This window comes from Zosterops lateralis, assembly GCF_965231275.1.
Source record: "Zosterops lateralis genome assembly, chromosome: Z".
Lineage (NCBI taxonomy): Eukaryota > Metazoa > Chordata > Aves > Passeriformes > Zosteropidae > Zosterops > Zosterops lateralis.
Genome location: NC_139800.1, coordinates 53,267,650 through 53,291,619, shown reverse-complemented (window position 1 = coordinate 53,291,619; position 23,970 = coordinate 53,267,650). Strand labels below are relative to the sequence as shown.

Sequence of the window (23,970 nt, the reverse complement as noted above, 5' to 3'; positions counted from 1 at the left end):
AGCTACTAGGGAGCTTATCTATCATTGGTTATGGTTTGGTTATTTCATGTTGTTTATTAAAATTTGTTCCAAAATTGCATCTGCCTTCACATGCTTTCTCATGGTGACCTGAGACTAAAACTGCATTATATCAAAGACAGTAGGATTTGTCTCAGCTTGCAGTTCACAACTATTCTTTAATGGAGAAATTGCATCCCATGTTTGGAAAATGTTTAAAATATATAATTTCCTGAGTTTACAACAAAATGTGTGTACCCTCTCTAACTTTAGAATTACAATGAGAAGAATCAAACACACATAGCCTGAAGGCAAGATGTTTCCCCTGGCTCTTCGTTTTCCTAGAAATTATATTCAGAGAAAGTCTGCACATGATTTACTGAAAACAAAACAGGAATATTAACACTGACTTGCACAAATATTATGAAGACCAAACTCCTCCATATTCACAGAGGGGAACCAGTGCCTTCAGTTCCAGCCCAAACAACTTAACTGTTCTATGCTATTCCTCACAAGCAAACAGAAGCAGCTTCTGTGGATGAAAAGCTTTACTGTGCCAGATTTGATTTTTAATTTTGATTTGTAGGATTTCTTTCATTTCAGAGCATTTCTAAACCAATTAAAAGTTGGAATAGTGCTGCTATAGCAATACTGAAAACATGCATTACTTGGCTAAAAAGTGCAAGTGAAACTACTCTATTAACCACCTATGAAAAACTGAGGTTATTTCCTAGAGAAATTGGAAAAATTGTAGAAATTCAGCATTTCTGTGTAAGGATGAAACTTCATTTCCTTTACTAGAATTTAAGGATTTAGGTTTTTCCTTTTTTTAACACAGAAGTGGTTTGGGATGTTAAATGATTCTCCAAGGACTTAATTCTCAGCAAGAAAAACTGTCTTTTGAACAGTCTTTACAGTGTCCTTTTTGAAGTATCAACAACTATTGTTATCACTGAACTATTGGCTTCCCTCTGAGATCCTGTCCTGCAGCTGCTTTTTAAAATCTTTAAAAAAAACCCCTCCAGTCTCAGAGAAAAGAATTGCTCTTGGCAAACAATTCTGAAAAAAAAATACTAGAAACTTAAAGATAGTAGATTATTCTATGAACAGGCTTGTATCCAACTGTTTAACAGATCATAAGCAACTGAGTCCCTAATAAAAGTTCCTAGACCTGACTATGACATGATGTAGAAAAGCTGCCCTAGAAATGAGCTAGCAAGGATTTGCATTCAAATGTAAGCCAGACAAAAATACAGAATAACATCCTATAGCTGACAGCCAGAGGACAAAAAGATTAGAAATGCTTCACTCAACTATATACCAAGTTTCCTTTTATCCCTAGAAACATATCTAGCTGTGTGCCTCTAACATAATATCACTGATCAATTGAGATTAAAATGAAAATTAAACCGAGGTTTAAAAGAGATTATATTTTAAGATTACTGAGATGAGTTCCCTGAAAGTACGCAGAGATCAATATCTCATGATGCTTACCCACGTACGGGTGAGGGGTTGGTGGCAATCCCACAGTACAAGCAGCCTGACCTACTATTCTCTTGATGGAGAAGATGGGGAATGGGATATCCAGAAATCTTAGTGACTGAGCCTACCTAGGCCACTGTGCATGCCACATGAAAACTTACTGGTGTGAGTTCAGCAGGGCTGGAGCCATGGAAGCTTCAAAAGCTGTACATGTCCAGCCCTTTGATACCGGCTAGCTCAGTCAACTCAGGCCTCAGTTCTTAAAAACATTTATGTAATCAAAAGCACTGAATGAGATCTTCAGAGGTCTAGGTAAACTAAACATCTATAAAATCTGACCCTGAGGATCTGAAAACCTGACAAAGCTCTAACTAGGCATGTATTAGAGCTTTGGCCAAAAGAACTAAATGCATGCTCTCAAGCAAGCACAATTCTTACTAACATTAGTGCAAGGTTTGGCATGCACAACATGTAGATATAAGGAAGGTGCATGATTAAAAAAAAGAGAGAGACTCCAGAATATTCAACTGGCATGCAAAAGACTTTGGAAGAAGAGCTCTATCTATTATAGAGGACTCATAAGTCTTATAAACTCTCACTTATTTCCTCTGAGAGATTAAAAACCTGAACTGTAGCCTTTGGACAACTGAAGTTCAAAACAATGTGCTACATACACTGCTGAATATTTGGCAAAGTAAGTGAGAACAAGGCTGAATAAATCACAGGACTAGTAAAGTGGATGCAGGTGTGTAAGAAAAAACGTTCATATATGGTTGGATGTATCTTTACATAGTTGCATCACATCTCTTCATTAACCTGTGGATGCACCATTCCTGGAAGTGTTCAAGACCAGGTGGGATGAGGCTCTGAGGAACTTGATCTAGTGAATGGCATGCCTGTCCATGGCAAAGGGAGTTGGATCTAGATCTTCAAGTCCCTTCCAACTCAAACCATTATATGATTCTGTGATTCATTAAAATCTGTTCTTGTTATGCTTTATTAGACTTACTGACAAAAATAGATGAGGAAATTCCTTCCAAAATTACCAAATTCTGTTCATATTGGTTCATTTCACTAGAGTGAGAAATGGCTGCAGACAATGCAGACATGCTAGTATAAACAGCTAAATAAAGCTAATTACAAGCACGATAGGAATTTATTGTAAGGTATACACCTCCAAAGCAAACCTTAAACTTTCAAGAAATGCATCCTGACAAACTTCTTAGTCTCCAGAAAGATAATTTAAAAAAAATCAAAAATATTTTTTTTTTCTATCTGTGATATCCTCTCCTCGCCAAGAATAACTAAGGATCACACTGTGGGTAACACAGAGCTTTCTAACATACTAATTATTAATCTAATCGTAAAAAAAAATCTGCAAGGACATACACAGATTTGATACTCATTCATTCAACTGTGTCATGGTGTATATTTGCATGTAAAACCAGTCAGATCTCTTACACACAGCAAACATCTGGACATGTCTTGTTTGAAGAAATAAAACAGAACCTAGATAGTGAGGAATGACACAGGGTCTTATTTAGAAATTAGAACCCAAAATAAAAAGGCAAAAGGGTGAAAAAGAACATGCTGACATTCATACAGGATGTAAAGGTACTGAACTGCCCTGACCAGTTTTCTTTAATTTCTGCTGACATTTTTCCAGTTGTATTTCACTGGCAATGCACTTAGACAGTTTTAACTCCTCTCAGAAAGAGTTGTTTCAGTCAAAGCTCCTGATTCTTTACTAATACATTGAGTCCAAAACAGAAAAATCTGTACTCCGAATTCTTGCACTGACCACTCTTGAGGTGTCTGAAAACAAGGCTGTTTCCTTCCAGTTGCAAAGTGTTACCACCAAGATAGAGTTGAGGGGGGCAGCAGTGAAAATTACTACCACCAAACACAGCAGTAATGATGTTGTCACATCTCTCTAGATAGCAGCACTTCAGAATTTGCCAAGGCAAAACATCCTTTATCCCTTCTGGGAATTGTCAGTGCTGGAGCAACCTCAGAAAGAAGCCAGAAGAACAATTATCCCTTGCCTGACAGAAGGACAATTATCCCTTGCCTGACACCACATCTGAGTCTTGAGCTGAATTTCACCTTGTTTTGCACTGACAGTATTTCACCTTTACCTGAAGGCATCTCTGCAGTCACTGTGCAACATACAAGGCAGGAGAAAACAGAATCCTCCAGATCTGAATGGCAGTTCCTGTTATATACTCACACATGCACTTCCACTTGCCCAATTGCAAGTAAAATTTGCATGTTGGCACCAAAGAGGAAGATGGAAGTGCTGATTGAATATTATCACTGAAAAATGTCCCTGCTATGTTCAACTTCCAAACTCTTCTGATGCTGTCAGTGCAGTCTAAGGTTTCAATAGCATTTCTATGATACTACATTGAAGAGTCAGACCAAGCTGGCATCTCCAGCCACAGTCTCATGATGTCTACAAAGCCAAAGAATGCTGTGAACCAACCCTTAGCAAAGCAGCCTCCTGTGTGGGGACTTTGCTTTGCAAATGGAAGGGCACATTTCACTTACCGTCCTGGAAGGCTCAACCTGCCCCTGTCCTGGCTGGACAGAAGGTTGGACAGAATTTCTGACCCATGCTTTCCTGTAGCAGCAGCAGAACAAGAAATTTCTGCCTTGCACAACAGGTGAACACACTTAAGTCTTGTAGGACAGACATATATGCTGCTCTTTGTGTCATCTACACTATGGACAAGATGATCTTTCTATAAATGCCTTTTAAAATGTAACCATTTCGTTAGAGCAGAAGTGCAAGTACTGAAATACTGGCTTCTGATGAGGCATGAATGCTGGCACTTCTATGACTGTTCCTCTTTGTAGCCATGTAACTGCCCATGTCCATGGAAAAAAATGGCACAGAAACAAAGCACTCAAAGGCTTTACAAAACACAGGACATTTGAGAAGTCTGGGCAACCGAAATTGCATTTGCAAAGGGCAAGCTCCACAGTTTTGTAAGGCCCAGCAGCAGCATGAGACAAAACTGAACAGCTCTGTTCCCCCTTTAAATGTTCTTTATAAAACTGCTTTTAGATCAGTTAAAAACATGAAGTAGGTTCTTCTGTTTGGCCCTTGGAGATGGAAGTGTGTCTACCTTTGTTAAAACAAGATTTCATTTCAAGCTGCACCACAGCACACTATAGAGGAGTCTTATTCCTGTGGTTGCTAAAGCAAGCAAAATTGCTGAGGGACATAAAGAGAAATTTAGCCTACTTGCTGTCTGCCAGACTGGAACAAATGGACTTAGGAATACTTCTAAATGAAATGCAAACAAAAATAAAGCCTCTCACAACATTTTAAAAGGTTTGTGTTTAGGATAGCTGTGCAATACAAAGATAAATCTGCCAAAGACAAAAGGGAAGAAATTAAAATCTCTTGGCTGCACAGTTTTGAAAGATGATAGATAGGGAAAAGGCAGTCAAAAGATTTCTCTCTCTGCAGCACAGCTGTACAAGTTAAACATTTCATACCTAAAAGCACTGTATTTGGTAATTAGCCATTAAAAAAAAATTAAATGTAAAGCTTCTGGTTGTTCTCATCCAGAGTCCAGTCCTGCAGACTAGGCAAGAAGAACAGTGAAGGGCAAGGAGAAGGAGAGCAGCCTCTGGGACAAATACACAATTTGGCAGGCAGGATTGGTTCTGTACCAGTAACTAGAAGTGATACTTGAGCCAACCATGTGAAGATACAGACAAGCAGAAGAAACCCACTCTGGCATTGATCTCCAGCATGGAGATCACTCAGGCCAGTGGCAACAAGTGAGAGCATTGGAAACTACCTTGCCATTAGGCGGATGGTGCTTGGTGAGACTGACCTGCTCACCTGGGGGGCTACAAATGTTTATCACTCAAACAAATCTGAACCACAGTCTTTGCAAATCTGAACCACAGACACCACTGGGCAACATCCAATGATGGGGCTGTATTTGTTAGCCTCCTGCTTTACCAACAACCTGTTCACTTCCTTTACCTATGGAGTATTTGTGAAGCCAGTCTATGCCAAAGTCTATGGCACCAGCAGTTAACCTTAAGAAAACACTGATTTAAGAAATGAATGTAAGCAAAAGGCTACCAAAATCTGCAAAACACAGATATGTATTTAAAGGAATGTCCATAAAGGAAACAATTGGTAATGTCTAAACCACAGCACTTAGCTTCTCAGTGAAATAGAGCAGCACTGTCACCTGCCTCTGCTTCCACAGAAAGTTAAAGACCAACTTTAAAAATTTCTATTAAGAAATACACTCTTAACCCAGATTAAATGAAATACCCAGTTTAAGTCAAATACTCACTGACAGTTTCAGCAAAGGTCAGATGTGCCTGTAACTTTCTTAATTCTTCCTCATAGCATCTGACTGCTACTATTTGTAGTCAACATTTGTAGTTTTACCATTTGGCATATAAGCATGCAGAAATGTGTGAGCCATCTAGATCCATCCAGAAGGACTGACAGAAGGTAATATGAAGGTTTCCAGCATGGTTCAATTTCATCAGCTTCCTTCAGCCCCTGCACCTTCTGCAGGCTGCTATGCATGTCACTGCCAAGTGGCATTCCCAGTTAACAGTCATATGCCAGATCTTGTGTGATGCACAGTGAGGGCACCCACTTGATCTTCCCTGTACCTTCCCATTAATGGCACACTAAATTCCTTCACCACTAAGGTTAGCAAACAAGATGAAACTCACTAGTGTGATAGTTTGCACAATCTTGAAAGCAGAGGGGATTTTGGTCAGGTGCAAGAGCTGGAGCAGTATGTGTTCTCCTTGCCACACAGCTTAGAGGGAGATTTGGGAGCTATCTTGATGAGCTTGGCATGCATAGATGCCTGCAAAATTAAATTCACAATCCTTTTAAACCTTTTCAAACCACCCTTATGACAGAAAAATCAAGATTGCCCTTTATGGCAGTTTCTAGAAAACATTCTCTGTCAACTGTGAAACATAAGCTGGCAACCAGACAGGCCAAGGGTTTTATTTACAGCAGCAGTTCCTGAAAAACTGTTCTCTCCAGCAGTCTCAGACTTCATACTCACAGCCCACTCAATCCCCAGCATGCACATCAGCAAACTTTATGAACACAAAACAAAACAGAATAAACCAGGATTTTGTCAGAACAAATACTGTCTTGCCGCAACTGTCCACCTAGTTACTCTGTACTCCTCTAGCATAACAAGCAAATGCATCCCATAAGAAAGAGCAAAATAACTTTCTGCCAGCAAAATGTAGGCATATTGCATTGCATGGACAAACTAGGTGCAGCAAACATGCTGCAAGTGCAGTAGAGGGCATAAGATTCACATGCACTACACACATCAAGCTTCATTTCCTGACAAGCATCAGGCAGCACTAGGTAGCCCTTTTACTGCCCATTTTTAATTTTTGCTGTTTAGCTGTAGCCCCTTTCTCCTCAAGGTATCACTAAGACACCAGCCTCAAAAGGACATTGCTGAATATTGTTCTCTCTTCCTACTAGGAAAATATTATTGCTTTAACCCTGTCTGTGGGGAAGGATTTTTTGTGTCTCATTTCCACCACAGGGGTAGCTGGATGGACAGTGAACAGAATCAAAACAGAGTATTCCAAACTGCATGATTCCAGAGGGAACTGCAGTCTCCTGTCCAGAGAATCTGATTCAAAATTTGGTTTTCTTTTGAGAGATTTATACCAAAATGCAGTAAACTTCGTCGGGAAGCACCAGTCCTGGGCCACATGGCTTTTGAGGAAATCATGGTTTTAAAATTCTACCTCATACTCCCACCTAAATACCACTGTGGCATGTAATTACCTGATTGTCTGGTGCACTGGACAGTTCCTTCCATCAGATTATCTTCAACTTGAGGGGCTGGAAACTTCTTTGCATTTTCTGAGTTATTTTCATCCTCTCTCATTCTTTTTCTGAGGATATTACTCACACCTAATCTTCAGAGTTCTCAAGCAAAGTAGATTTTCAAAACTTGAGGTTCTTTTTCCCTCCACAGTATATTTTGATAATGAACTACCTGAAAATTTAGGTCAGCAGTGCCCTGGCAACCAGGAGGGCCACCTTTGTCCTGAGGGGCATCAGGCACAGCATCACAGCCAGGCAAGGGAGGGGATTGTCCCACTGTGCTCTGCACTGGGGTGACCTCGCCTCAAGTGCTGGGGGCAGTTTTGGGTGCTGCAATACAAATAAAACACAAAGGTAATACAGAGCATCCAAAGAAGGGCCATGAGGATAGTGAAGGGTTTGGAGGAAGAGCCATATGAGGAATGACTGAGGTCACTTGGTCTGTTCAGCTTGGAGCAGACTGAGGGGAGACCTCACTGCAGTTACAACTTCCTCATGAGAGGAAGCAGAGGGGCAAGTATTGATTTCTTCTCTGTGGTGACCAGTGACAGGACTTGAAGAAAAAACATGAAGCTGAGTCAGGGGAGATTTAGGCTGGATATTAGAAAAAGTTCTTCATGCTGAGGGTGGTTGGGCACTGAAAGAAGTGGTCCAGGGAAGTGGTCACAGCACCAAACCTGACAGAGTTCAAGAAGTGTTTGGATAATGCTCAGGCATATGGTGTCTTGCACAGAACCGGGAGTTGGACTCAATTATCCTTGAGGGTCCCTTCCAACCTACATATTCTACAGTTCTGTCAGTCTATGAAAACTGTCTTCCTGCAGTTTCCTGGCCTCAGAGCACAGAAATACTGGTTTCTTAAAGCAGCTGATCATAACTGCTGCTTTTCACCATCTTGATCTGAAATACTGGGACCATTGCACACTGCAGTCAACTTCTAAATGCAAATTTTGGTTTTTAATGCCAGAACTATATACTAAGAACTTTCTTCTTAGCAGTGAAAGCAAATTCTCTAAAAAAACACGAGCAAAGGAATGGTTTACAAAATAAGAGCTTTTCTCAAGAAACTCCTATACAGAAAGTCCAGCACCTCTCTACTCTTCTGAATACCAGGCAGATGGTGTGAGTATCAGGTGTCTGCTTTACACTTCTATCAGATACAATAAATAATACACAACTAATGCAGAATATCAGTTTCATTCTGTTCCTACTTACTTAAGACTGCACTGCATGCATTACCTTATCTCTAGCTGCATGCAAAACATCTGCCCAAACCCATCACTGGAGACTGAATTAAATTTCCTTGGCAGTAATAATATTATAAATGCAGCATGTATACCTAGTGCTGTCTTTTCTATTTTCTATCTTAAGCATCATGGAAATGTAAAAGCAATTGAATTTGTTGCCTACTCAAATACTTTCTACCAAATAATCTAATGGGTCAAACCGTGTGAAAAATGGTAATGTCTCTTTCTTTTGTCAGTCCTCTGACAGAAACCAGGAAAAAAAAATACATCCCACACAACAAAAACCAAGACCTTGTTTCTTAAATAGCAGGTCACATTAGCAGAAATTTTATTTTGACATCCTCCTGAATTCTCAATTCCTTATAGTATAGTTATACATTCAGCAAAAGTGATACACTTCTATTATTTTTGAGAAAGTATCTTGCACAAGCAAAGTATAATTAAAAGTAGTGCAGCATTTAAGAGAAGTGAATCCAGAAAGGACCATACTTGAACAACATTCACAAAGGAAAACTGCAAGACCACTGATGGCTGTGAGAGTCTTTCAAAGTGGTCATTACGTAGAGACGAAAGGTGAATCAAGCAGATGAAAATTACCTATATATCTTAATTTACCCAACTTTCAATAAAATTTCAACAATACACCTCAAGCCTTGGGGAGAAGGCGTTAATTCTCACAAAAGCATTATGCAATGGGAATAGCAGACTTTCCTGACACATGAGCAGCACCTTCCTAACAAAAGGCTCTGGTGTAAGTCATGGGGCTGTGCTGGTTTTGGGCCAGGTAGAGTTAATTTTCTTCGCATTGGCTGGTGAGGGGCTGTCTTCTGGATCTGTGTTGAACACAAGGTTGATAATATAGTTTTGTTATTGTGAAATACTGAGTCCTGAACAACAGGCCCTGAGTGAAAGCTGACCTCTAGATGAACTTTGCAACCAAATGTTATATGGTATTTATAGCCACTCATTAGCAAAATATGCATGATCATTAGCATTAGGATATTTGTATCCCCTCATTAGCAGAATATGTAGTGTGATAAGAATGAATTTATCTTTCTGTGTTTAGAGGCTGGACACAGCCACAAAATCAGACATCTGGCCTCATTTGGAGGTATACGGTCAAAGCCAGCAGCTCCCTTGGTTCCTCCTTGAGCCCTGCCCAGGTTTAGGTACAACCCAAGAGAAGGATTAAACCAGATGTTTCTGCACTAGAAGGTATGTAAGTTTGTTTATTCCACAATATAAAAGCCGGCCCTTCTCACAGCAAGATGGAAACCTTGCCTGTGAGTGTACACACCATGAGGGATTTCCAGGAGTGGCCCTCCAGTCCTTCAGTGTGACCAAGCTCCTGAGCTGATGTGTGGATCTGGATGTTGGTAAAGTACAACGGTAACCAGTGTTGTATCTTTCTTAATCACTACAGGCAATCTTTTGTAGCAATGATTAAGTGCATGGCTTAGGTTATCTTTTTTTAATTCTCTTCTGTGTTGAACTATAGTAAATTGAACTTCTTCCTTAAAAGTTGGTGTATGTGTCTGTTGTATTGACCCTGCCCGCTGTCAAAATGTTTTGTTGAGCTGGGCTTACACAAAGCCAAGGCCTTTTCTGTTTTTTGTACTTCTGCGCTGGTGAGATAGTTGGAGGTGCCTGAGAGGTTGGGAGGAGACATAGGTGGGGCAGGTGACCCCAGCTGACAAAAGGGATATTCCTGACCATGTGACATCATGGTCAGTACATAAAGCTGGGGAGAAGAGGGAGAAACATTTTGAGTGATGGCATTTGTCTTCCCAAGTAGGCATTATGCATGATGGGGCCCTGCTCTCCTGGAGATGGCTGAACACCTGCCTGCCTGTGGGAAGCAGTGAAATAATTCCTTGTTTTGCTTTTCTTGTGTGCAAAGTTTTTGTTTTCCCTATTAAACCATCTGTATCTCAACCCATGAATTTTCCAGCTTCTATACTTCTGATTCTCTCCCCAGTCTGTCTGGTGGGGGAGTGTGCTGGTTTAGCATAGATAGCAAGAACCAATTAGTGACTGCCTTTGAAATTGACAGCTAATATAGCCACTATATCACCACATATCATTGAAGTGATATGTCTCTGTGAACACACAGGGTTAAATATTGGAGAAATCTTGGGAAACTTCCTTTTCCTCCCTGCCTTGGAAGAGGGAAGCTGGCCCCAGCTTGGAGAATGGACTAAAATTTCTCTGTAACATATTTCCCCTTGCTTTTCTTAGGCGGATGCAGAGATCTAGTTATGGCTGTGGACTGATGTAACTGAGATTTAATGGAGAATTTTGAACAGAGGAAGATAAAGAGAAAGTGATACAAAGCCCTTTGCTCCCAGGGAAAAAGAGACCTCTGTTCCTTTAGACGAAGATGATTTTGGAGATAGAGGAACTTTAGTTTTATACTAGAAGAGGCATCCTTAAACAGTATCCTAAATAAGCTAATAAGGCCCATGAATGCGGCTAACAGGAAAGTTGCTAAATGGGAGAGCTTCACCATTTGCAGAATTTTTCCAGGCAGCTGCAGATTTGTGACATGGAAGCCACCAGAGAACTGTTCTTTTCTTGTGGGGATGTCTCCATGGAAGTACTAAGAGAGACTCCTCTCCCTAAGAACTAATGAAAGATGAAACTGACTGAAAATCACAGATTTTATCTCTTTATATTGTTAGTGGGAAAGTGACCAGTTTGTGGGGAGGAGAAGTGTTTTTGAAAGTTTCATTTTGATTTTCATTCTCTTCTTTTAGTGTTTGTTAATAAATCTATCTTCATACCTTTAAGTTTGGGCTTGCTTTGCTTTTCTCCTGATCTATCTCACAGAGGGAAAAAGAGTAAACACTCAGACCACTACACTGAATTTGGCAAACAGAAACAGGCGAATGTGAAACCACTACAGGGAGTGAGTAAGTGGCTGTGTAAGTGTTGGCTGCTGGCTGGGGTGAATTCATGACAAGGGCCTGGGTCCAACCCTTCCAGCTACTGGTTGGCTATGAGGAAGCTTTTACACTACCCAGAACTGCAGACCTCTGCTTAACCCAGTACCAGAAACAGTTTTCCTGGGATACCAGCCCTGGACAAAAAACTCACTGCACCTACAAACTGCAGTGTATAAAACTGACAACTCACGAAAGCCCTGGTCCCTCTGCATAGCCAGGATGTTCCCACCTATTACCCCCTATTGAGGCTACAAAAGGCAGCCCCAGTTATATGAAAAGATTTGTGTGGTACCATCAAGGCAACCCTGTGTGTCCTGAAAGCATTCCTACTGACTTCCCAAGCCAGTTCCCAAACCTTGATAATTACATCTATAGGGGCCAGGGCAGAGTTTCATTTCTTCAAGCAAAGACTCCAGTTCCTTCTTCCTCTCAGGAGCCTCAAGAGCAAAATGCAGATGCTTCCCCATCTTACTAAGAAGTCCCATCTGAAGAATGATGGGTACACTGGTCACCCTGATTTTATCTGAAAAGCTACAGTCTCCAAAAAGTAAACAAACAAAACCCAACACACAAACAAACTCCAGCTCAAATGAGAAAAAGAAAGACTGGCAACTCCCTTGGAACACATTAATGAAGATCACTGCCCAGTGCCCATTAATTGTGGAATAAAGGGCATTTGATAAAAGAGACAGACATACCCTAATACTACAAATTTACCCAGCTATGCTGAAAGGAACAAGCAAACATACATAGCACAATGTAGGCAAGTACACAAACTATGTAGCACCATGTAGGGCAAGTAGTGAAATTCACAGGTGGAGGTAGACAAGGAAAGAGACCAAATAGCTGATGTCAACATGTGCTCACTCAGGCTTTCTGCTTTTTCATTGTACTGAGACAGTGGTAGTGCATCAACAGTAATGAAATAAAACACAGAGCAATCTGCTTTGCTCTCACCTTGTTGAAAGGTATATTCCTTGTGCCCCATGCAGATCTCACAGCTGTGGACAGGGCACTGACATCAGGGCAGAGCCACAAGGGGAACTGCTGCAGTAAGGGAAACCAATGCCTTTCACTGAAGGAGCAACTTCTCCTCCACAGGGCAAAAAAACCCATTGATCCCACAGGGCCAGTCCTGAGACTTTAAAATACATACATGGATTCATAGCTCTTTGTTTCATAAAGCCTGCTGAAGTGGTTCCAGGTTTTTACCTCCCCCATCTTTACAGTATTATCCCATGTAAATACTCCTGCACCAATTAAATGGTGTGTAAACTAAGCTAATCAAACACAGCCAAACTCTTTAATCAGTATCTAGGAGGTCAGCAGAGGTGACACAGTTTTAGAGATGCCTGATTGGAAAGAGGTGGCTTAGCAACAGGAAGGCATTGAATGTTAACGCACACATACACAAGACACAACGGTTAATCATGCGTATCTTTGGTATATGGATCTGAGCTGCTATTTTTCTTTGACTCCTGGCTAGACCAAAATAAATTTTAGCCATCTTTATGAGACTGTTCAAATGCAAACACAGCATGTTAAAGCAGGTGCAGCATAGAGAGGAGAGCTCAATTTAAGTGCAGAATGTTACTTGCAAATAAGAGGCCACGTGAATAACCAACCTCTATATAAATTGCCTGCTGCTGTATTTCAGTAATGCTCCACTATATCATGGAGCTTATTTGCAAATAATGACTTATTTGCAATGCTCAATATAATGTATTATCTTGTAGTCAAAAACAAATGTTAAATCCAAATTTACAATTTTTTTCCCTCTGCCAGGCTACCTTTTTTCTTCCATACATGTAAACACCTTGCTAAGAAAGGCTCCTGTACATTGCTATACTGAAATCAGTCTCATTATTTCAGAATAGATTATTGAACCAGAGGGAAAAAGCTAACTGAAAGGTCGACTATTCAGGGGGAAAAATAAAACCCAAACAGGAAAAAAATACTTAGAACTTAATTATCTGGTAAAACTTGAAGCATTAATCGATTAGTGTTTCTGTTTCTGAGAGGTTAACTCACATGTATTTTTCTGCATAATATCATAAAGTCTAGGGAATGAAGCCCTAGACTTTTAATGGTGCATCAAAGGGAAAAAAAAAAAAATCTAGCTTCTGTGCGTTTATACATATTGCTTAATTTTCTGGCCTTCTTCACTCACTGCCACAATAAGTAACTTCTGTTCCTCAAATCAAGACAACTCTCTGAAAACAGAATATTTGACCCAGCTCTGCCCAGCCAAAAAATCTTTGTCACCAATATTTCAATCAAATCACACTGCCTGTTCAGCAAACACTTGGCACTGTGCCTGATTTTTAGGCTGATGCCAAATGCCAGGTCAGACAAAATGGGTGGAAAACTACATTGCTTATTTCATTTGTAATATTGAGTTCAGAGAAAATTTTTCATTTATGGGGTTCTTAGCTGTACACTGCTATGAAGCAAAGCTGTGTGCAGAAAACGGGATTTCATTGAAAGAGGTTGTGGAAACAAGTTATTTGCATGAGGCTTTTTTGCATGTCTTGCCTTGGAGGCACTAATTTTAATCTTGCAAAGAGAATCTACATTGAAATGTGACTTCAAATCTAGAAGATTTTGAAAATATCCACCTGACAGTGGATAGTTAATAAAAAATTGTTATAAACACAAAACACTACTCTACTTTTTAACTTGCTTATTTCCACAATAGCTATAGTAATAGTACTTTTGGAAATCAGAGATGCAAATGTTAAGCTTGAGTGGTTTGAAATTAAGTCATCAGCATTCATCAAGTCTGATAAAATTGCTAGGATACACATATCTGGCAGAGACTATGCCAACCACTTTATGGAACAGTTTCAATTGCAGTTTACTGGTTACAAAATAAATGTTTGTCTCCTGGGTTTAAAAAAATTAACACTGGCACTGTAAGAGCTCAGTTTTTAAAAAGCACACCCCTGTATTCATAGTTACAGATTAGAAAGTTAAAAAAAAAAAGAAATCAGACATCATTCTTCGCCCTACTAGAACTAAAAAAAGACAGTATGAAATCTAAGTTTTGAACAGGAAATGCTCACTTTCCTCATTAAACATGAAAAAAAAACCCAAAAAACAACAAGACTATAAAAAACTTTTAGTTACAACAAAATCTGAGCAAATATTTAACTTTAGAGTGTAGAGCGGCATGACCACGTATGACTGCAGACTGCCATAGGGGACCATCCACATGATGGAAATGAGAAAACATTTTACTGCAAGAGTAGTTGGGTACCTTCCACACAAAGCTGGCTCAACAGCAAGGATCAAAATCTCACAGATAAAAAAAAAAAAAAAAAAAAAAAAAAAAAAAAAAAAAAAAAAAAAAAGGGTGCCAGCTTCTACATTTTCAGAATAGTTCATTAATTTTCTTTCCATTCTGCAATATTTTGCAAATTCCATGCTATGACATTTGGAGTGTTACCAGCTAAAATATGCTGGCTCCTTATGGTGTGTTGCAGCAGATTTTGCAAACTATCACAGGGTGATGAGGGTTTTCTCTACAGCTTTGGGAGAACACTTGTAGCATAAATACACCCTCTCTTCTCCATACTTAGACTGCAAAGATATCAGGAGTATAGAAATTACAGTCTATGACTTCAGGTTTAAGGAGAGGAGAAAAACAGAAAAGTTACACTGCAACACCAAGCACATACCAAAAGCTAATCTTTTCCTAATTTGGAGGAAAGATTATCTCTCTCATTCTAGAAACTTGCTATGCACAACTGCATGGAAGCACCTGCTGTAGCCCAGATAAAGTATAAATATCATGCCAGTGTGTGGTTCAACAAAACAGAAGAGGTTTCTCACTGTTCCAGTGCTTTTTTGCACCAGCATATCAGAGATCAGCACTGTGACAAGGACAAAGCTGAAGATATGCCAGCTGAGAAGTGTTTTCAGTTCACCACAATGTTTTCCTCCTTATGCATACACTGACATCTATTATACTCGGCACACCTATTCCCATATCACACTGGCTATTGAGTATGTTTTGATGCCTAGCCCTGACCTTCCCTCGTACCGAAAATTGTTCCCTGTCCCATCCACGTTAGACATAGAACATAGTTACTCTCTTTCCTTTGCACAGCATTATTTATTTACAAAACAAACAAACAAACAAATAAATAAATTTTTAGAATGAATAAAAATTGCTACCCAGCTTGTAACATCAGCATTTTCATCTCCTAGCACAGAGCCAAACCCTGCATTTCACACCTCACATCCTGTCATCTCCAGCCCAGATCTCCAACCTGTTGAGGTGATTTTGAAATTTGATTCTGTGTTCCTGTATCTTTGTGTCTCTTTCTGGCCTCATGCTCTGCACAAGTGCAATACAGAGAAAAATGTGTTATTTCTTACACTGTATCATTCAGGAAAATACTGGATAGGACAGATTCCAGAGAGCCACAGCTCCCTCACGCTATAAGTCAGACACTTTCTGTGCAAGACCTCTGTTTTCTTTCTCATGACTACAGAACAGAACATGTTTAATAGCAATAATAATAATAACAATAACAATAATAATGATGATGCTGATTATGATGATGATGCATAATGATTAAGTGTATATACCATGCTAATAGACTACATTAGCATGGCATATTTAATAATACTATATTTAATAATACAGAATATAGAATAGAATTTCAAAATAAAATTATATTACTTCTGTGCATTATTGATCTTATATATGTATGAGTATTTATAAATAGGTATAATTTTATATTTGTATACTATTAATATTTATATATGACATACCTTTACACATTTATAGAATATAACAGCAGCTATTGTGGGTCACTACTAAAGAATCTGTTAAGTGTAGTTTACAGCTTGTAAACCACAGTCCTTGACCACGTGGAAATTTACACCTGCAAAATAAATGTCTGGGTTCATCAGAGGCATACTAGAAACTCTGTTTTTTAACTGGAGATAGGGAAGGGGAAAATAACAACTTCAAACAGGGTAGCAGCCAGGCTCTGGCCTTTCCCGGGCAGCTGTTGTCTTGGCACTGCTCAAACCTATACAGCTAAGAGGTTATCTCCCTGCTCTCCCTGCCCACTTACTGGGTATCCCTTAGGATTTTCCAGCACAAGGGGGGTAGGAAAGTACTCCTCAAAGTCAAAATATTTTTCAGATTCTAAAATGCCTTTGGCTAGAGATGCACTAAAACAACACTGGTGGTCCTTTAGTAAGTAACAATTTTATTTGAATGAAAACTGACAAATGGTTGCTCGCTGAAGGGACACCGTTAGGAAATGGCTGTATTCATAAATTTTGCAATATGATATGAGAAGGAGGAAGAAAGAGGATGGGGGGAGAGGGGAAGAGGAAAAAAAAAGAAAAGAGATAGAGAGTGAGAGAGATCACAGGTGCTGGATCCAGCCAATGGGGGTCTGTGATGTCCTGAAGTCCCACTCAGTGCATCTCGCTGTCCTTTCTTGCGTTGGTTGCTTCGGGCAACCCCCCATCCATGCCTAAACAGGGCGGGGGGTGGCAGCCAATTTATATGTAAATGAGCAGTATCAAGAGTAACAAAGAGATTACGAAGACTGTGGGTCTTGCATGCGCCCAGAACAGAACCGTGGTCACGTTAGCATCGCTCTATCTGTAATCTGGCTGATGGCAGCAATAAGGCTCTTCCAACTCCTCAGGCACAGCATCCACACATCTCATGGTGTGTCTCATCGTGTGGCTCCAGTTAGTTCATTTAAATTCACTTTATTTCATTTGAAACCTCTAATCTACTAGATCATCAGTGGTTTTGCTTTTCTCCAGCCTTAACCCCATGAGGATAGACAGTGAAATTCGAAATTACTAAAACCAGTTGCTGTCAACTTTAAACATATTTTGAAAAAAATGCTGTAGAAAATAATTATATCTTGGAGACCTTTCTTGCCTATTTCTTTCATGGAGATGCAGCTGTACTTAGGTGAAGGGAATGAACAATCAAGCTTTCAAACAATAGCACTGGTGATGCAAGAAAGCTTCCACTGGACTAGATGAGAAATAAAGTCTTGTGTACATTCAGATGTTTGATCAGTGCTATATGGTTATGTTCCTGTTTTCAAAAAACGTAAGAGATTTTTTTTTATGTCTGATTGTCCACACTGATCAAAAACGCTGTGATCTTTACTGAAGATCACAGAGGAAAACAATAGGGCAGACCATACAAAAAAGGAAGAAATAAATTGATGAAATAAACAAATCTCGAGAGAAAATGGGACAGAAATCTCTTTCCGCCCCTTATCTATTCCAATTATCTTGACTACTACTTTACTATTATTCGTAAAACACACATGTAAAATATTTAAGGTATGATGACTTTTAGAAAATAATTGTCTTGAACAATAGAAATAAAAACTTGCACAAGGTCACAGTACTCACTCACCGAATACCATAAATCTAACCCTGCGATTCTGCGCTTAGAGGAAAACTCTTTTTCCCGCAACTTTTCATAGGACTAAAATCTTAAGATGCCAAGGTTTAACTCGTGATGTCTCTAAGCTAACATCAGTCAAGTGAACAAAAGTTTCAGATCCTGCCTGTTGCCAAACAAAAAATAAGAAAAGGGAAGGAAGTGCGAAAGAACTCTTCGGCAATACAAGGACAAAAACTTACTATGCAGAAAATGTGGGAAATACCTGTCATTGAAAATAGCCCCTAGATCACACAGGGTAATTACTTAGCACACAGTCAGGCAAAGCAGAGGCTCTACAAAGACCAAACTGAACCCAGGACACGAGATAGGTACTTCTCACCATCTGATTCTCTGAAGAAAAGACAATACTGAAAGTTATCTGCTTACATCCTAATGCAATACATTCTCACCATGCTGAAGACACTTATTATTTTATTTGTTTCCATTTTGAATGCTTAAGTTCGGACCGCCATACGACCAAAACTTTTTATTTACTTCAGGAAAAATACAGACAGTCAGTGGCCAGCCAAGAGGGTCATTCATGAATCTCTGAGTGTACTCGTTATCACAGAAACAAGAGAGGACTGACACCCTGTAATTTCTATCTTGCAAGAGAATTCATCAACCTGACTAGTAAATAGAGTTCATAAATCAACAAATCAGAACCAAGGTCAAGAAAATTAAGATGAAGCAGCTGGGCTCCATTGGTCCTCTTCGTTATTCAGGGTACTAAGGTATGTATCTTTTGAGTTCCTTTAACTTACTATGCAAATCCATCAGGGAAACATTTGATACAAACTAACACTCATTTTAAAATCTTTTTCACAAAAAGAGACTAGAAAAGCCAATAAAGATTTGCTCTACTTTTAAGTCACTAACCTTCATCTCACCCTGTTTTACTTTGCAAAAAAGGTGTGCGGCAACAACCTTTGGAAGCAGAGTAATATGTTCAGCCAGTTACACTTGAATTACCAGATGTATAACAATCCTCAAGAGGACCAATTGCCACACGCATTTCTGCGAAAATGCTTTACAAACAGCAGTTAATTTTCACACCACCTCTGTGAGCTTTGCATGGATGGGTTATCATTCCCAGAGCGCGGATGTGGAAAAACAGTGGCATCATGGAAATTGAGATTTGTGTAATCCCATCGAGGTTCGGGTTACATTTAAAACCTTCAGACATCTTCTGTCTGCATTTTATGACTGACAGGGAAGGAAGGCAGAGGGGCATAAGGCTGGGAGACTGAAAATAGTAGAAGATGCCATTGCTGAAACTCCAAGTCTCCATGGAGCTGCAGGGGGTGGACACATAACAGCCCAGCCAAACTGGCACCAGGGTGAGGTTCACGGGCCTCTTAAGGCAGGTGCAGCTGCTGACTGCCAGGTGTGAACAGCTAAGGCAGCAAACTGCTGCTGCTCTTGGAACTCGTGACTATAAATCCATTATCACTGCATGAATGAAACAGAATTATAGGGTGGTTTTGAAACTTTCACTAAGTTCAATTATAGAAACCTTTCTGGTGTAATACCAAACACCAGTGCATAGAACCATAACAAGCAATAGCAATACATATTTGGTTAAAAAAATCCCCAGCTTGCTGACAATGTCTAGAGAAGTGCTGTTACAGTTTGTCGACAAGTTTAAAGATACTTTCTGAACACCTAGCTATTTCAGTGGAATACAAAGAAAACTTCTGCTACACTCTTAGTAACAATGAATTAGTGGCAACAGCAAAAATAGTAACTCCATGGTGTACCTCTCTCGCAAGTTTTACAGTGCATGTAAGACCACCTATCATCCCCTCAACACTTTCTGTTAACGCCTAAACCACACAGTATCTTTTTGCCAATTCTTTCATCTATTATGTCTCTGGGTGCAAGGTTTTTAAACTGTCAGGCTTGTTTGTTAGCTTCCTATGAAGGATTTCAAAGAGCTGATAAACTTCAGCAAAAGCTTGAAAAATAGCTTTTTGCTCAAAGCCACAGGCAAAAGGGGAAAGATGGACACTGGGCATGACTTAGCCAGGTTGCACATCAGGCTCAGCACAGGACAGTAGGTGAGTGAATGAACCACGTGATTTCCGATTTTTGTGTGGCCTTTAGAAGTGGGCAAAAACATGTTTAGTCAAGCCTGAAATGACTTGAATAATTACCCTGAGACAACTGGCAGATACGACCCCCAAGGCAATTTTTCCCGGCTTCTGGTAAAGCCAGTCAGTCAGAAACGGTGTGAAACCATGCACACGGTGCTGTGGGGCAGGCGTGCATCCCCGGGGTGGCTATTAGGTTAATTGCACAACCACGTGAGTACAGCCCTGTTGGTCTGAGCTCTGAATTATATGGAGGAGAACTGAAGAAGCCATGAGAGAAACAGGAACTGGTCATTCCTGACCTGAAAAGACCTTTTGGGGTTATCCTGTTTAAAGAAAAAAAGTTAAGAAAAACAAGCCTAGTTCCTTAGCTGAAAAGTTGCCATCCAGAACACCGCAAAGGGATGTCATCACTTGTTTCATGCAAATTCTCACTGCTGCTATCAAACACACTAAATGCTTAGTCCCATTTCTCTTCAAATCAACAGAAAAAAAAAATGAAAAACATTACAGTTTGTGCCAGTTCACAGCCAAGCTTCAGCATCTATCACAGTTTTAGCATCACAACACTGTTGGCAGAGTTGAGAATGGTAAGTGGGGGAATGGCAAAGAAGGCAGTCAAAAGCAAACTTCACACATTAACAATTCAAATGTTGAAAGCCAGCTACGTACAGGGATGTCATTTTTACTAAGTGTATTGTTTTGTTCCTATGATAGATCTTCACTCACTTGAATGGAAACAGCCGTACTCTATGTCTAGTACTACTGAACTGCTAGGGGTGTTCAGGAGATATTTATAACCATTAACACTGTAGATGGAAGGTGAGTTTTAATGTGTCATAGTTACTTCTCCGGCTGGAGAGCAGCTCTCTGTCTGACAGCTGGAATTGAACTGCAGAAAGCTCAATATATCTCTCCATTTTCACTCTTTTCCTTCACACATAACCATCCCTTCCAAGCTTGCTTCTGTTTTCTGGCTTGCCTTATTGCTCCTACCTAATCTCGGTGGCAAGCCAAGTTAATGTGGAGCTGCCTTTCCCAGTGCTCACCCCACCGTCTGCTTGGGCTGGGGACCAGAGGGACCCCGCGGAGCCCCCCTGCGGGAGGTGCCCGAGAACCTCGCCTGGGACCAAACCACACCGCGGGGCACTTGGCCCCGGCCCTGTTCTCGGCGCAGCGGGCAGACCCCTGGGGCCCCGAACCACAGCCCCCTCCCTGCGCCTGCCCACCTCTATTTCAGCCGGGAGACAGGGCTGCGAGGTGGGCGGGGGCTGGAAAGGTCACTTTTCTTTTTGCAAGAGGATGCAGCGCGGAGCGAGGGGCTCCACTCCACTCCGTATGTCGTGACAAACCAGGACCCCTCAAGAACCGCCACCTCCCCCTGTCCTCCACCCGCGCCCCCCGAGCAGCCCGGGGGGCTCCCCGAGCCCCGCCCCCGCACGGCGCTCCGCCGCAAGGCCGAGGGACCCGCGCCCGTGCCCGGCGGAGCTCCCGAGAGAGCCCCCGGCCGCGCACAAAGGAGAGCGGGCCAGGCAGGGAGCAGCGCCCGGCCCCGCGCTGGGTGCGCACACACGCCTCCCCCCGCACACGCTCCGCGCACACCGGGCCGGGCCGGTACCTACCTGCAGGTGCCTGTCCGCGGGGCCGCGGGGCGGGGAGCCGTGCCGTGCCGCCCCTGGTGCATGGGGGGACCGGGGCGATAGCGCTGGGGCCGCTCCGCTCCCTCCGCCCTCTCCCTCCTCCCCGCGGAGGGCGCGGGGTGTGTGGTACTCCGCGCCGGAGGAGGCAGCGGCGGGCCCGGCTCCTGTCAGCCACCGGAAACCGGCGCCCGGTCCCCCGCACCGCAGGAAGTGTGCAATGGCACACCCGCACACCGGCCCCGAGCGGCGCCGCACCGCGGGCTCGGGGCCACGGCACAGCACAGCCCCGCGGGGCCGCGGCACAGAGCACTGAGGGGCACCCAAGGGACACCCGTCACCAGCCCACCCGGGGGTCGCCGTGTCCCTGTGAAGGGAAGGGGCAGCGGGGGCTCCGTTCCCCGCGCTGCCGCGGGCAGGAGGGAGAGCCAGGAGAGATGCGCGTGTGGAACGGGGATGCCGCGCTGAGGAACGCCTTCTCAGCCGACACGCAAACCATGCAATTCTCGTTATTCTGGTGAGGGCTGTTGACTTGCAGCACCTCAGCTACTCACAGTGGGTGTGCCCAAACAGCTGGTACCCCGTTGTTTTGTGCAGATACAGAAACACGTGATTTACTGTTACTTTTTTTTTTTTTTTAAACCAAGTATCTGGCACTAGGTGTTGATTTTATGTGGGCTATATACATACGCATGCACATAATCTGCACACACGCTGTGCCTGTATGTAAAACAATAAAAACTGCAGTTTGGGTCTTGTGAAAACTTCCTTAATTTGCTTTCAACTAGAGACCCTATCAGCAACATATGAAAAAACAAGGTTCACTTTCTAGGTAAATTTTAAGAAATAGTTTTAATAAAAAAATAAGACAATTAGGAAATAGAAAAACAAAGTACAGCCAGCCAGGCAACTTGGCATTCAGCCAAGCCCACAACCTGCTATTTCAGAGGCCTTCTTTAAATACCGTTTCTATTGCATCAGTCTTGTTGCATTCAAACTTTTCCACAAACTAGTTTCTATATTCCAGGAACTGTTTTGCATGGTCCCTCCTTGGGTCCACCTTTTTAGAGCATGCGTGCTTCTTGGCTGTGTCCTCATTATCACCTCCAGCTGGGGCCTTGGTCCCCACCTTCCACAGACAGTTGGTGTTGATAACTGGCATATCAGCAGCAGGGTCCCCATCATGTGTTTGCTGGATGTTATCCCAACCAAACAGCCCATACAGTTACAAGCATGACTACATATCAGCTATCCCACTACCATGTATCAGTTTTGCTAATAGCAGAAAAAAACTGTATCTTTATACATATAGCATTCACCTTAATATTTGCAAGAAGCCAACTTCAAAATATACATTTACAACATGCTATATTAATACAACATAACTTTCTAATACAACACATATAGTATTCATTTCAATATTTGCAAAAAGCCAATCACATATATTTATAACATTACTCATAATGCAATTTCTTTTGCAATTAATCACAGGAGGGCTTACTGTGTGCTTGCAGTATTTTCTTTGGGTGTTGGTTCTCCCTCAGTAAGCAAGCCACGTGCCAAAGCAAACTCTGCTCATCCCCTCAGTTGGGCTTTTTTTACCCTGCATCACTCCAGAAGGAGACAGGCATGGCTCTCAGCCTTCTAAGCCGGCTGCTTCATGGCCCAGAGGTTTTCTTTCCTCATCTGCCTTATGCCAACATTTGCAAAACTTGAATGGGCTAACACATGCTACTAGCTACGATGGCAACAATGCTTACACAAGAGTATAATGGAGGCAATCTGGAAGTGTATTCATGCCAGAAGTGATGCTCTTTCCGGATTTGCCTGTGAGGCGGCAGGGGAATTGGTAGCAGCATTAGCCTTGCTTAGGGAAGATTGCCATCCCTTCTGCTATTGTAATTTTCAGTAAGGTGTCATGGTGCTGCAACCATAAGAGGTCTATAATCAATAAAATAATCTGTAATCAATTAAGTAATCAAGATTTCAGTAACAGACTCCTAAAGATGAAGAGCCCTAACAGAAGGAGTAATTATGCCAGGGAGAGAAGGGAGAGTCTGCTTCCATCCATCATGATAAGTACATGCCACCCTGCTTTAACATGACAGATCTTGCTTTTAAGGCAGGGACCTGTAGTCAAAATACTGGCAACATTAAGAAAAAGACCACAACCTCCCTGGACTCTGCTGTGCCCACAGAATCCTTTCAGAGATATGAATGGTCTGATTTTCAGAATTATGCCCCCACATATGTGGTACCAC

The 23,970-nt window shown here is 41.6% G+C and overlaps 1 protein-coding gene across 1 annotated transcript in view; it reads right to left on the bottom strand.

Annotated features, from left to right (window-relative positions):
* KIAA1958 overlaps window positions 1-21,898 on the bottom strand; it is a 66,778-nt gene extending 44,880 nt beyond the window's left edge. Inside the window, exon 1 of the mRNA XM_083883128.1 lies at window positions 21,695-21,898. The gene's annotated coding sequence lies outside the window, so the exon portion shown is untranslated. The remainder of the gene's footprint in view (window positions 1-21,694) is intronic.
* Between the last annotated feature and the right edge of the window lie 2,072 nt (window positions 21,899-23,970).